The 12127-nt window shown below is 42.5% G+C and overlaps 2 non-coding genes across 2 annotated transcripts; one reads left to right on the forward strand and one right to left on the reverse strand.

Annotated features, from left to right (window-relative positions):
- Positions 1–625: 625 nt before the first annotated feature.
- LOC120259726 lies at positions 626–732 on the forward strand. Its single transcript, XR_005536281.1, has one exon. It is a non-coding gene; the product is annotated as a small nucleolar RNA R71 (small nucleolar RNA).
- A 10009-nt stretch (positions 733–10741) lies between these two features.
- On the reverse strand, positions 10742–10848 carry LOC120259784. Its single transcript, XR_005536334.1, has one exon. It is a non-coding gene; the product is annotated as a small nucleolar RNA R71 (small nucleolar RNA).
- Positions 10849–12127: the final 1279 nt, after the last annotated feature.

A 12127-nucleotide genomic window follows, 5' to 3' on the forward strand; every position in this document is an offset into this window, starting at 1 on the left:
TAGCTTCAACCGATTTAATACTTACGTCCGATGGCTTGATGAATCTCGTCAAACCTTTCTCCAGATCGGTCATCTGGGCTTCCAAGCCTGAAACTCGATTCTCCATGTTCTGGGATTGTTGTTGTTGTTGGAAACCCAGTGGTGTTGTGGCCTTTTGTTGCCCTTGGTTATTCCAAGAAAAGTTGGGATGGCTTCTCTACCCATGGTTGTTGGTGTTGCTATAAGGATTATCTTGTCCTCTTCCCGAATTGCCCACAAAGTCTACTTGTTAAGTTTGCTGAAGTAGCAATCAAAATAGGATAATTGTTTGGCATATGCGAACCCTCACAACCATCACAACTTATGATTGTGGCTACCCTTGGTGAAGTCAACGTATCCAATGTCTTGCTCAATGCCTCTACTTGGGCTGCCAAGGATGTAACCATATCAATTTCATGGAGTCCAGCTACAATTCTTTGTTTCTCTTGCATTGCATTGGTAGCTATTCAAACCCATTTCTTCAATCAATTTCTAGCCTTCTTCAGGAGTCTTGTTCCCCATTGTACTTTATGTGGCGGTATTTAGAAGTTGTTTATAGGTTGAGCTTAACCCGTTATAAAATGTATTAATGATGATCCACACGGGGAACCCTTGTTGTAGACACTTCCTCAAAAGATCCTTGAATTGTCCCCAAGTCTCAAACAAAGTTTCAAGCTCCATCTAAACAAATGAAGATATCTCATTATGAAGATTTGCCAATTTTCCCGGAGGGAAGTACTTTGTAAGGAAAGCTTCGATCATTTCATTCCATGTTGTGATGGAAGCTCTGGGCAATAAATGGAGCCACTATTTGGCCCTTGCTTTCAAAGAGAATTAGAAAGCCCTCAAGCGAATTGCATCATCAGAAACCCCATTGACCTTTAACATGTCGCACACTTCAAGGAAGTTCTCAATATGATTGTTCGGGCCTTCATCGGGTAACCCATTTAATTGTGCGGACTATTGAAACATTTGAATAAAGCCCAGCTTCAACTCAAAATTCTGGGCTACTGTCTGTGGCCTCATAATGCTCGATTGTGTTCCATGAATAGTAGGTCTAACAAAATCTAAGAAAGTTCTTCGTTGGCCCTCTTGTTCATCCATATTTTCAAATTCTTCAACTTCTACTTCAGCTGGATGATTCTATTCTTGCACAGGTTCTTTACACATTCTTCAAAATTTTTGTTCAAGTTCTAGATTGCCTTCAACCAATATTGAAGTGTTCTGTTGGGTCATAGCCTAGAACTACAAATAAAGAAAAGAAAAAAAAATCAGAACAATGTAAGAATAAGAGATATGAAATACAATGAATGATGAATAGCTAAATTAGCAAAGTGCAAAGTGTTTCTAAAACGCCTATTCCCTAGCAACGGTGCCAAAAACTTGACACACCCCTTGCGTGTGACCCGCAAGTGCACGGGTTTGTCGAAATAATAATAATACCCTAGTGAGTGGGTAGTCGAATCCACAGGGAATAGTGATCAGAAACACAAAGATTGCTATTTAACTAAAGTGAAGATGAGTCAATAGTGGTAAGAACAAAATCAATATGAAAACTCAAGTCAACCCAAGATATACTCCTTAAAGTTCTAAGTAAAAAGGGACTTATTTATCTACAAAAAAGTAACAAAAATTTGAAAAGGTGGTAATAGCTTCATACATCCTCTAAGGTAGCCCTTTCCAAAGCGGCCGCTAAGGTGGCTTTCACACTTTCGAGGTGGTAGCTCTTTCTACCGGGGTGGTAGTTTTTGCTCATCCCATGAGATAGCTCTTTCCCTTATTAGGGCATAACTAGAATCCGACTTATGAGAGTAGCTTCATACTCCATAGGTGGTAGCTCTTTCCACCCAACAAACACAACTAAACAATGAAACTATTTTGTTCTTTCTTTTCCTTTTTTAATTTTTTTTTCAAAACTAACAAAAGACACAAATATAACTAGTCCCTTTAACATCAAACTTGAGTTTGTAAAAGGGTTTAAAGAGTGAAAAGTGCAACAAGTGTGAATCGGGCAAAAATTCCAAGAAATTCAAGAAAAAACTAAAGCATGAGAACATTCAATGTTAAAAATTCTCCTAAACTCAAGAATACAATCATTGGAACTAAGGTGAACCGCCATTAGCTATGTGAGCATGTATAACAATAAAACTAATATAAAAGATATGTGCACTATGAAACTCCCCCCCACACTTAAGTTGTACATTGTCCCCAATGTACACATGCAAGCTCACTCATAATATATATCAATCAAGAACATATATGTGGGAGAAGCAATTAAAACAATACTCCCCTGACTCCTAGTGTTGCATTTGATGGAGCTAAATCCTTGGGAGTGATGTTCCAACGGGTTGTGAAGCACACATGGCCAAGTGCCTAAGCACCTTAGCCGTGTCCATGACAAGCTCTCAATTCCCATACCGACAAGACCATCTGCACACATACACAAGGGGGTTCATTGAAGCTCAATAAAAGAAAAATGACTTGAGTATATAAATGATAAGGCAATGAGTACAACTCGAGACAACAAAATGAAAATAAACTTAGAAAAAAAAATCCGTTCAGGGTATACAAGTCCAAAATAAAATGCATAAGTAAAGAAATGAAAAGCGGAGTCAAGTGTCGATGTTGCCAGATGTCGGCTCTGCTGATGTTGCAGCTGCTAAACAAATGGCGCCGATAGAAATAGTGGTGGTAATGCCGGAGGGGTCCTCGGTCTCCTAATAAAGGGGGAGGATGCATCTCGCCCTAATAGCTGCAGTACGATGTCAAGACGCGCCATAATCCCCGCATACTACACAACCTGTACAGTTCGGACCTCCACAAGCTTAAACCGAAGCTCACCCACAGCATTCTCGAGCCTCTCAAAATCATCATGAGCTCGAGCGGGAGTAAAAATGGGTACCGAACGCCAGAGTATCTCCTATGCTGTAAGGTGTGTTCCTGTCCCTATCGGTGCAAACTAAGGCTCGGGAACATGTCTTGAACTCTCTGCTGCATCCCTTCCGCCCTCAGCGATCTCCGGGGTAGCCTTAACTAGAATGTATGCTCCAGGCCCACATCTACGCACCAACCCCATCATCTTAATCGTATCAAGCCCAAGAGGAGAAGGCATGACCGTCCTCTCGGCACCTCGGATGGCGTCTAGAAAACCCATCCCCAAGATGAGTCTAGTGACGTAGGAACCAGCGAATAATACTACCACTCTCACAAATTGGCCCTAGTGCCTCAAGACGTTCGCCACTATGTGCCCCAGGTGAATCTGCACATTGCAGACCATGGAGTATAAATAAACTAGGTCCTGCCCACTCAAAACATCTGTGTTGTCACCTTGACCAAACACAGACCTACTGAGGACTGAGTGTAAGTATCTGTAGCTCAGCCGAGATAGGCTGGTGGCCTTGGACACTCCTTGTTTGTATTGCCCATGTCCACACAAAACTCGGTACGCTTGCTACGGAATCACTGTGCCCGGGAAATCCATCGGCAAGCGTCCATACTCCTATGTACCTCTGTAAGTTTTATCATACAAACCCACATGAATAGAGAATTCAGTGACACTCATGCAAAATGGATATCTGAATACTCGGAACTGTATAGCATTCACGGTGTCAATCTCCCATATGCCTGATCAAACTCGAAAGACGCTAACACTTCTTGCATCAATGCACAGAAAACTGGCTCTTGGATAGTTAATAATCTTCTCCAGCTTCCCACGGCTAGCATCAAATCAATCTCAACAGCTAGCTCATCACTCCGTGAAATCTCTCTCAGCACACTCAAATCCACAAAGCGAAACTGACCAAAACTGAGTGCTTATAATCTCTCAAATCGAGTCTGATGCTCATTATTCAAGAATTCCATGTGAACTGGCTCAGGTGGCGTCTTTCTGGGATGCTTAACTTTATGCTACTTTGAACGAGGTGCCATATCTGTAAGAATTAACGAGAAAATAATCAACGAAGCTCTAGAAACAGTACTACAGAATTCCACATGGGCCTGTTGAAATTACCCATGCCCGTGTGGATCTGCGGGGCATGAAATCCATACGGTTGCACATAAATTCTCCAAAAATACAACTTTAAACCACAGTTAAACACTTTCTAAACATGCATAAACAATTATATAGTGAAAGTTGTTGCAACTCAAGACATTTAATCCACTAAAAACAAGGATTGGCGAATGAGAGAAATTAAAAGATTTACCCATGAAATGGGTATAAAAACCTCAAATTTGGCGTAGAAATAGACTGGAAATCCCTTTAAATTAGTCGGGAAATTGATCAAGAGTGGTTTTTTTGAGTGATTGGAAGTGAAGGAGAAGAGAATTCAAGAAATTGTAAAGAAAAACTCGTGTCTCTTTAAATTTTGCGCATCCACACGGTCGTGCGGAAATTACCCACGCCCGTGTGCCTCCACCATAGAGACTCACAGGGGCAAACGCACGCCCCTGTGTGCTCTCTTGATGCCACTCTATGTCAGTGAGAGCATCTGCATGGGCATGCGGAAAATATCCACGCCCGTGCACCTGACCCACAGGAGCAGCTGCACGCCCTTGTGGCTTCTTTGTACAACTGAGAAAAATCGCTAAGTGTTTCGCATGCTCGTTGGAAAGTTCTCACGGTTGTGGACATTCACAGGTCCAACTCACAGGGGCAAGCGCACGCCCCTGTGTCTTCTCGGGATGGAGGAGAGCTCTTCTGCAGAGATCCACATGGGCGTGCGGGAAGTACCAGGACCCGTGCGTTTGTCACAGCGGCGAGTCCACTCCCCTGTGTGCTCTCGGGATAAATTGCGAAGTCTCTGAAGGAAAACGCACGCCCATGAAAAAATTACCCACGGGCGTGCGGAAGTCACATGGTCACTCATAGGGGCTCATCCACATCCCTATGTCTTCTCTGGACGAGCTCGCAATGCAAATCCATGGGCATACGGAATTTCCACACGCTTGTGCATTTTCCTTGGATGCCTTAGAAAACTCTACAGGCTCTGCAGAAAATTCCTGAACATGTATACACACTCAGACCCTTCCCTATCAAGCAACATATACCAGCGAAAAACATGACAAACTACCTCGAGCGACCAAAAATTTGCCAAATTGACATGAAAACATACGATGATATTAAGAGTCCACAATAAAATCATAGCAAAAGCAAAAAAAAAATCATGACACCAACGCTCAACAGTTTATTCATGCAAACACTATACTAACAACTAAGAAAACAGTAAACACTTGGGTTGCCTTCCAAGAAGCGCTTGTTTAATATCACTAAGCTTGACGTACCTTGCCTTACCTCACGGGGGTTCATAGATGAAGGTGGACCTCTTACCCATAACTTGAAAGCATGATGAGCAAAGTCTCTTGAAGGTAGAAGGGGAATTATCAAGCTTGGTACCACCTAGCAGTTGTTCATCCAACTTGTGCGGTTCACGTACCTCCCCAACAGCCTTGATGTGTTTCTGGTGGCGTCTCTAAAATGTGCTTGTGTGATAAGAATGCGAAGTGTTCTTTCCTTATGATGAGCAATACTTTTATCAGGTTTTAATGCTAATATGTGTGCATTTATGTTACTTTCATGCATATAGGGTTGTGAAAATGAATGTTAGAGAAAAAAGCCAATGTAGATCATGAATGCACCATTTGGAGGAAATCTTGAGAAGGATCAAACATGAAGACATAAGTCGGGTTCAAGATGCGAGAATGTGTGCCAACCTCCTCGTATTCCAGTTAGCACAATGAGTTGGAGGGGCACAAAGGCAGTCAAATTCAAGTATTCTGGCTTGTGCATGTATAGCAAGATCTGCACCAATATAGCCGTTTATTAGAGAAGCAAAGCGATTTACGATGTAAACGTGTGCCCGTTTATGTTACCTTGATGAGAACATGGATTCGGGAGTATTTCGAGCCGGTAATGAAGTGGGGGTACTGTAGCAAAAATTGTAGCAATTCATTGTAGCAGGTACTATTCATAGCTGGCGAAGAAAAGTGATTTCCAGAGGCCCGTGCATTAATTCCACAGGCCCGTGTGTTTGTTCCACAGGCCCGTGTGGTTGATCCAAAGGGGCGTCTGGATTCCAGATTCTAGCCCTATTTAAGGCTGATTTCAGCCCCGATTTCAGCATTTTTTTCTCCATCTTTTCCCACTTTCAAGAGGGCGGCGGCTAGGGTTTTGGAGTGCTTCTATAGCTTCGACATCGCGTTCCACATGGAAAAAGGTTATTGGGGGAGCTTTTGTCCACACCGAACCGGCGAGGTGTGCCCTAGGCCGGACAAGGGGACCTTTGGAGGAGACGATGCCACTCCACAAGACCATCGACAAGACTACCAAGGGGGTTTTTCTATGGATTACTTGTTTTTATTTTCGATTTCATTGATTGTAACTAGCTCCATGGAGAGCTAAACCACCTAGTGGGTACTTGGATTTTTGAACCCTAGGATGTATTTGTTTCATTAAACCTTGTTATTATGCTTTCATTAATTGATGTTTTATTTTAGTTCCAATCTTGAATGCTTGATTGATTGAATGGTACCTTATAGTAACACTAGGGTTAAGAATTCATCTTGGTAACCCTTGTTAGTGAGTGACACACCACGAGAGTTAGACAAAGCTAGATTTCAGAGGGTTCAGATGGTGAGTCGGGAGATAGTGGAGTGTTCCCTTTCCCCTCCAGTGTGATTTATCCTACCTCCATTTTCTCGAGTTCTTTGCAGTCACAGTAGAGTGAATTGGCTAAAGGATGACCTCGCGCTGGGGCTTAGTTACAGAGGCAACGCAGTGAAGTGTTGAAGTGATTTTAGCACCTAGGGCTTAATTATGACTAGGGACCTTCCAGTTGGACCAAAGTGTTAGGTCTATATCTAGGCAGAGGGTTCATCACTTGGAATCCCTAGAACTCCATGCGATTCTATCCGAATGCGAGGTGTTCAGATTGTTCGATTTCTCCTCCTGGACATGGTATAGAGTTAGTCACGGTTGACATTAGATTTAGCACTGTGTATTGAAGAATTTCCATGACTCATTATTGCATTAATTAGGAAGCATAATAGTTGGTTCTGTACTTGAAATGATTATCCTAGGCGGAACAATATCTGAGTACCCCATTTATATCGATTACCTTATCTCTCAATTTTATTGTGCCTCTCATTCTTATTTCTTTTATCTCATTTTATATAAATCTCATTCATCATACCATCGATTTATTCTCATCATAGTTAGATAGTAATCATTATGTTTCTATTCACTATTCCCTGTCGATATGATACCCACTCACCTGGGATTTATTATTTTAACACCGGTACACTTGTGGTTTACACACATATTCGGTCGTGTCAAGTTTTTAGTGCCATTGCCGGGGAGTAGGCATTTAGAGACACTTTGCACTTTGCCATTTTAGCTATTTATCATTCATTCTATTTTACACTTTCTTATTCTCCATCATTCTCATTTGTTTTCTTTTGTCATGTCTTATTTTTTTTTTGCAAGGAGTTTAAATGATTATTGATCTGCTTATTGCACTATATTCTCGAGTTGAATCTAAGTTGATAGAATTATTGTTTCACAACAACAGAGCATTCCTTGTTGCGACGCAAATCATCTAATTGAAAAGGGCTACTCAAACTTCTTGTGGAATAGTGATGGATAATATTGGAAACCACCTCAAGAGGAATGTCAAAAGGATGAGATAGTTGGAGAAGATGCACTTCAATTGCAAAAAGTATTAGCTAATTTTAATGAAGAAACTGATGTCCATGTCCAAAATATTGAGACCACAATAAGATGTCATGAAGTCTCCTTTAAAAATCTTGAGCATCAATTAGGAGGGATACATGACACACTCTCCAAGGGACAACAAGTATATAACAAGCAATTCAAGTTCCTTATAGAAATGATTTGGTAGTGAACGACAATGATAAAGTTGGGCAAATTGAGTACATTGGTGCAGAAAATGAAAAGGAAGAAGCTGAATACCATTTTGAGATTTTGGAGTGTGTGAATGAAGATTGTGCTTATGAGCGAGAAAATTTTCAAGAGGATTTGCTAGTGTCATGTCCCTTTCAAGTTGAAAATACACAAGAAGAATTAAATCCTAAGGTAATGGAACAAGCACCTCTGCTTGGGATTAATCAATTCACAAATTGCAAGAAAGAGATTTTGGATTTGGAAGAAGACATGGGTAGGAGATTGAAGCCATCCAATGACCCACCTGTGCTAAGCTTGGACAATTGCCAACCGAAATTGTTTCCTTGGAGGACAAAGAAAAGATGGTTGGATTCTCCAACAAATATTCCATCCCGGCAAGTAGATTTTTTGTTTAAAAGAAGTAGCTATGCAATGTCTAGTCGGGAGGAACATACTTTTTCCAAGCCTCCTGACAAGATCCCCTTGCGTATATCCCGCAAGTCCACAGGTTTGTCGAAGTAATAATCCCGGATGAGCGGGTATCAAACCCACAGAGAGTAGGGAATAAAAACACTTAATCCGCTTCTTAGCTATGTGAAAGATCAATAGTGATAAGTATGACAATGATTCAATTCTCAAAAGTAAAAGCAACAAGTAAGAGAGCACGAGTAAAGGAGGAGGTAAGGCAATCGATAAAGATGGGGTACTCGGATCATGCTCCGCCTAGGATAATTGTTTCAAGTGCAAGAACCCTCTATTATGCTTCCTAATCGATGCAATGGTGAGTCGTGGAAATACTTAAATACATAGTCCCAAATCTAAGGTCAACTATGCCTAACTCTATACATTTCCCGGAGGAGAGACTAGATAACCTCTCAACCTCGCACTCAAATAGAGTTGCAAAGAGCTCTAGAGATTCCAAGTAATAAATCTCTTCCTAATTATAGACCTAACCCTTTGGTCCAGGTGGAAGGTCCCTAACCATGATTAAGCCTTAGATACTAAGATCACCTCAACACTTCACTCCATTGCACGCGCAACTAACCCCCAGCGGAGGGTCATCCCTTACACCATTCACCCTATTATGGCCGCAAAGAACTCGAGGAACGGAGGTAGAATCTATCATGTCGGAGGGGAAAGGGGACGCTCCTGTACCTCTTGACTCACCCTCTCAACCATCTCCAACCTAGCTTTGTCTAACGCTCGTGGTGTGTCACTCACTCACAAGGTTACTGATAAGTGCTTGTGCGATATAAATGCGAAGCGTTCATTCCTTATGCAGAGAAACCAGAGAAATAGAGAATCTACACGGGCGTGTGGAAATTATCCATGCCCGTGTGGAAACTCCATACGGGCGCGTGTATCGTCCACGCCCATGGAGTTGCCCAATTCCAGCCCTATTTAAAGCTGATTCAGCCCCGATTTTGGTATTCTTTTCTCCATCTTTTCCCCAATTTGCGAGAGGGCTTCGGCTAGGATTTCGAGGGGTATTGGCCAAGGTTTGGGAGAGGTTCTACGGCTCCAACATCGTGATTCCATTAGGAAGAAGGTTGGTAGGGGAGCTTCGATGGGCCTAGTTGCGCGTGCAATGGAGTGAAGCGTTGAGATGATCTTAGTATCTAGGGCTTAATTGTGGCTAGGGACCTTCCGCCTGGACCAAAGGTTTAGGTCTAAATCTAGGAAGAGATTTATCACTTGGAATCCCTAGAGCTCATTGCAACTCTATGCGAGTGCGAGGTGTTGAGATTGTTCGATTTCTCCTCCGGGACATGTATAGAGTTAGGCATAGTTGACCTTAGATTTGGTACTATGTATGTAAGGATTTCCACGACTCACCATTGCATTGAATTGGAAGCATAATAGAGAGTTCTTGCACTTGAAGCAACTATCCTAGGTGAAGCATCATCCGAGTACCCCATCTTTATCGATTGCCTTGCCTCCTCCTTACTTTTGCTCTCTTACTTGTTGCTTTTAATTTCAGAGAATTGAATCATTACCACACTTATCATTGTTGATACTCCACATAGCTAAGAATCGAATTAAGTGTCTTTAATCCCTACTCCCTGTGGATTCGACCCCGCTCACCCGGGATTATTACTTCGACAAACCCGTGCACTTGCGTGATATATGCAATGGGACCTTGTCAAGTTTTTGGCGCCGTTGCCAGGGAGCTAGGCGTTTAGAGATACTTTGCACTTTGTTTTCTTAGCTATTTCACCACACAGTCTAATTCATATCTTCTTATTCTATCATCGTTCTGATTTTCTTTTTCTTTATTTTTGGTGCAGCTCCAGGTTATGACTGAAGGGAATCCATCAATATTGATTGAAGGAGACCCTGAGCTTGAATGTACACTTAGAAGAAAAGGGAAAGAACATGTACAAGAATAGCCTAATCCAGCTAATTTGGAAGTAGAAGGATCTGACAACATGGCAGAACAAAATGAGCAACAATGGACACTATCCAGATTATGCCGGACCTTCGAGTGTTGGGGACTAATCGAGTATTGTGCGTCCCCAATTACAGCTCAAAACTTGAGGCTAAAAGCAGGCATTCATCCATATCTTTGCAGACAATCCGCACAATTTAACGGTTTGGCCGATGAGGATCCAAACAGATCACATAGAAAGCTTCCTCGAGGGTGTATGACATCTGTGAAGATAAATGGTGTGACGGATAATGCCATCAAATTGAGAACCTTCCCATTTTTCCTTAAAGGGGAAAGCGAAGCAGTGGCTACACTCATTACCTAGAGCATCAATCACTACATGGGAGGAGATGGTAGAAGCTGTTGTAGCCCGTTATTTCCCTCTCGGAAAATCAGCAAAGCTTAGGAATGAGATCTCATCCTTTATGCAGTTGGAATTGGAGTCTCTATTTGAGACATGGGAAAGGTTCAAGGAACTCCTTCGAAAGTGTCCGCAACACGGATTCCCAGAGTGGATGATTCTTCAAACCTTCTACAATGGTTTGAACCCGAGTACAAGGCAACTCTTGGATGCGGCGGCAGGAGGTACCTTAGGTAGCAAAACCCCCGATGAGGCTCGTCAATTGATTGAGAAAATGGGGTTAAATAGCTACCAGTGGAACGCTAGGGATAAGAAAAAGGTGGCCGGTCTCTATGAAATTGATGCGGTAACTTCATTGGCGGCCCAAGTGGAGAGTTTGAGTAAGAAGCTAGATCTTATAGCTTCAAATAGAGTTGCGGCCGTAACCAATTGCACCAGTTGTGGTGGAAGACATGCTCCCTCCCATTGCGCAATCGTCACTGGTGATGTTTCTTCAGTTGAGAATGTTGACTTTGTAGGTAATGGAATGAGACCTCAAGGGAATCCATACAGACAACACCTACAATTCAGATTGGAAGAATCATCCCAACTTTTCATGGAGTAATCAAGGACCCCGAGAGACCATGGGGCCATCGGGGTTCCAACAATAACAACAAGCCCCTCAAGTCGAAAAAGCAGAATTTCGGGTTTGGAAACCCAGATGACGGTTTGGAGAAGCACTTGGCTAGATTTGTTCAATCGGCAAATACAAGGTTTGAATCGATCGAGGCTACACTTTGCAATCACACCGCCTCCTTGCACAATCTTGAAAATCAAGTGGGGCAAATTATGAAATCTCTTTCCGAAAGGCCACATGGGAGTTTAGCAAGCAACACAGAAACCAACCCGAGAGAACATGTGAAGGCGATCGCTTTGAGAAGCGGTCATGAGGTTGAAGGGAGGCTTGAGGTGAGAAGCCCAGAAAGAACATGCACCCGAGGTTGTAGAGGTTGAGAAGGGAGCAAACAAAGAGAAAGAGGTGGCACCCGCATCTTTCAAGCCAAGAATCCCTTATCCCTCTAGATTGAAGAATGACCAAGGGGATGAGCAGATTATAGAAGTTCTAGAGTTTGTTCAAGCAACTCCACATCAACATTCCTTTTGTTGAGGCTTTGGCTCAAATGCCTAAGTATCACGAAGTTCTCGAAAGACCTATTGACCAACAAGAGGAAATTGTAGGAGAGTGCTTCAGTGGTGCTTGATGCTTCATGCTTGGCTGTATTGCAAAAGAACATGTCGAACAAGAAGAAGGACCCGGGAAGCTTCATTATTCCGTGTAACATCGGCAACTTAGGTGAGGAAATGGCATTGGCGATTCGAGGGGCAAGTATCAGCGTCATGCCATATACTTTTCTTCCAAAAAGCTAGGCTTGGGTGAGCCTAG

The sequence above is a fragment of the Dioscorea cayenensis genome, chromosome 4 (genome assembly GCF_009730915.1).
Source record: "Dioscorea cayenensis subsp. rotundata cultivar TDr96_F1 chromosome 4, TDr96_F1_v2_PseudoChromosome.rev07_lg8_w22 25.fasta, whole genome shotgun sequence".
NCBI classification, from domain to species: domain Eukaryota; kingdom Viridiplantae; phylum Streptophyta; class Magnoliopsida; order Dioscoreales; family Dioscoreaceae; genus Dioscorea; species Dioscorea cayenensis.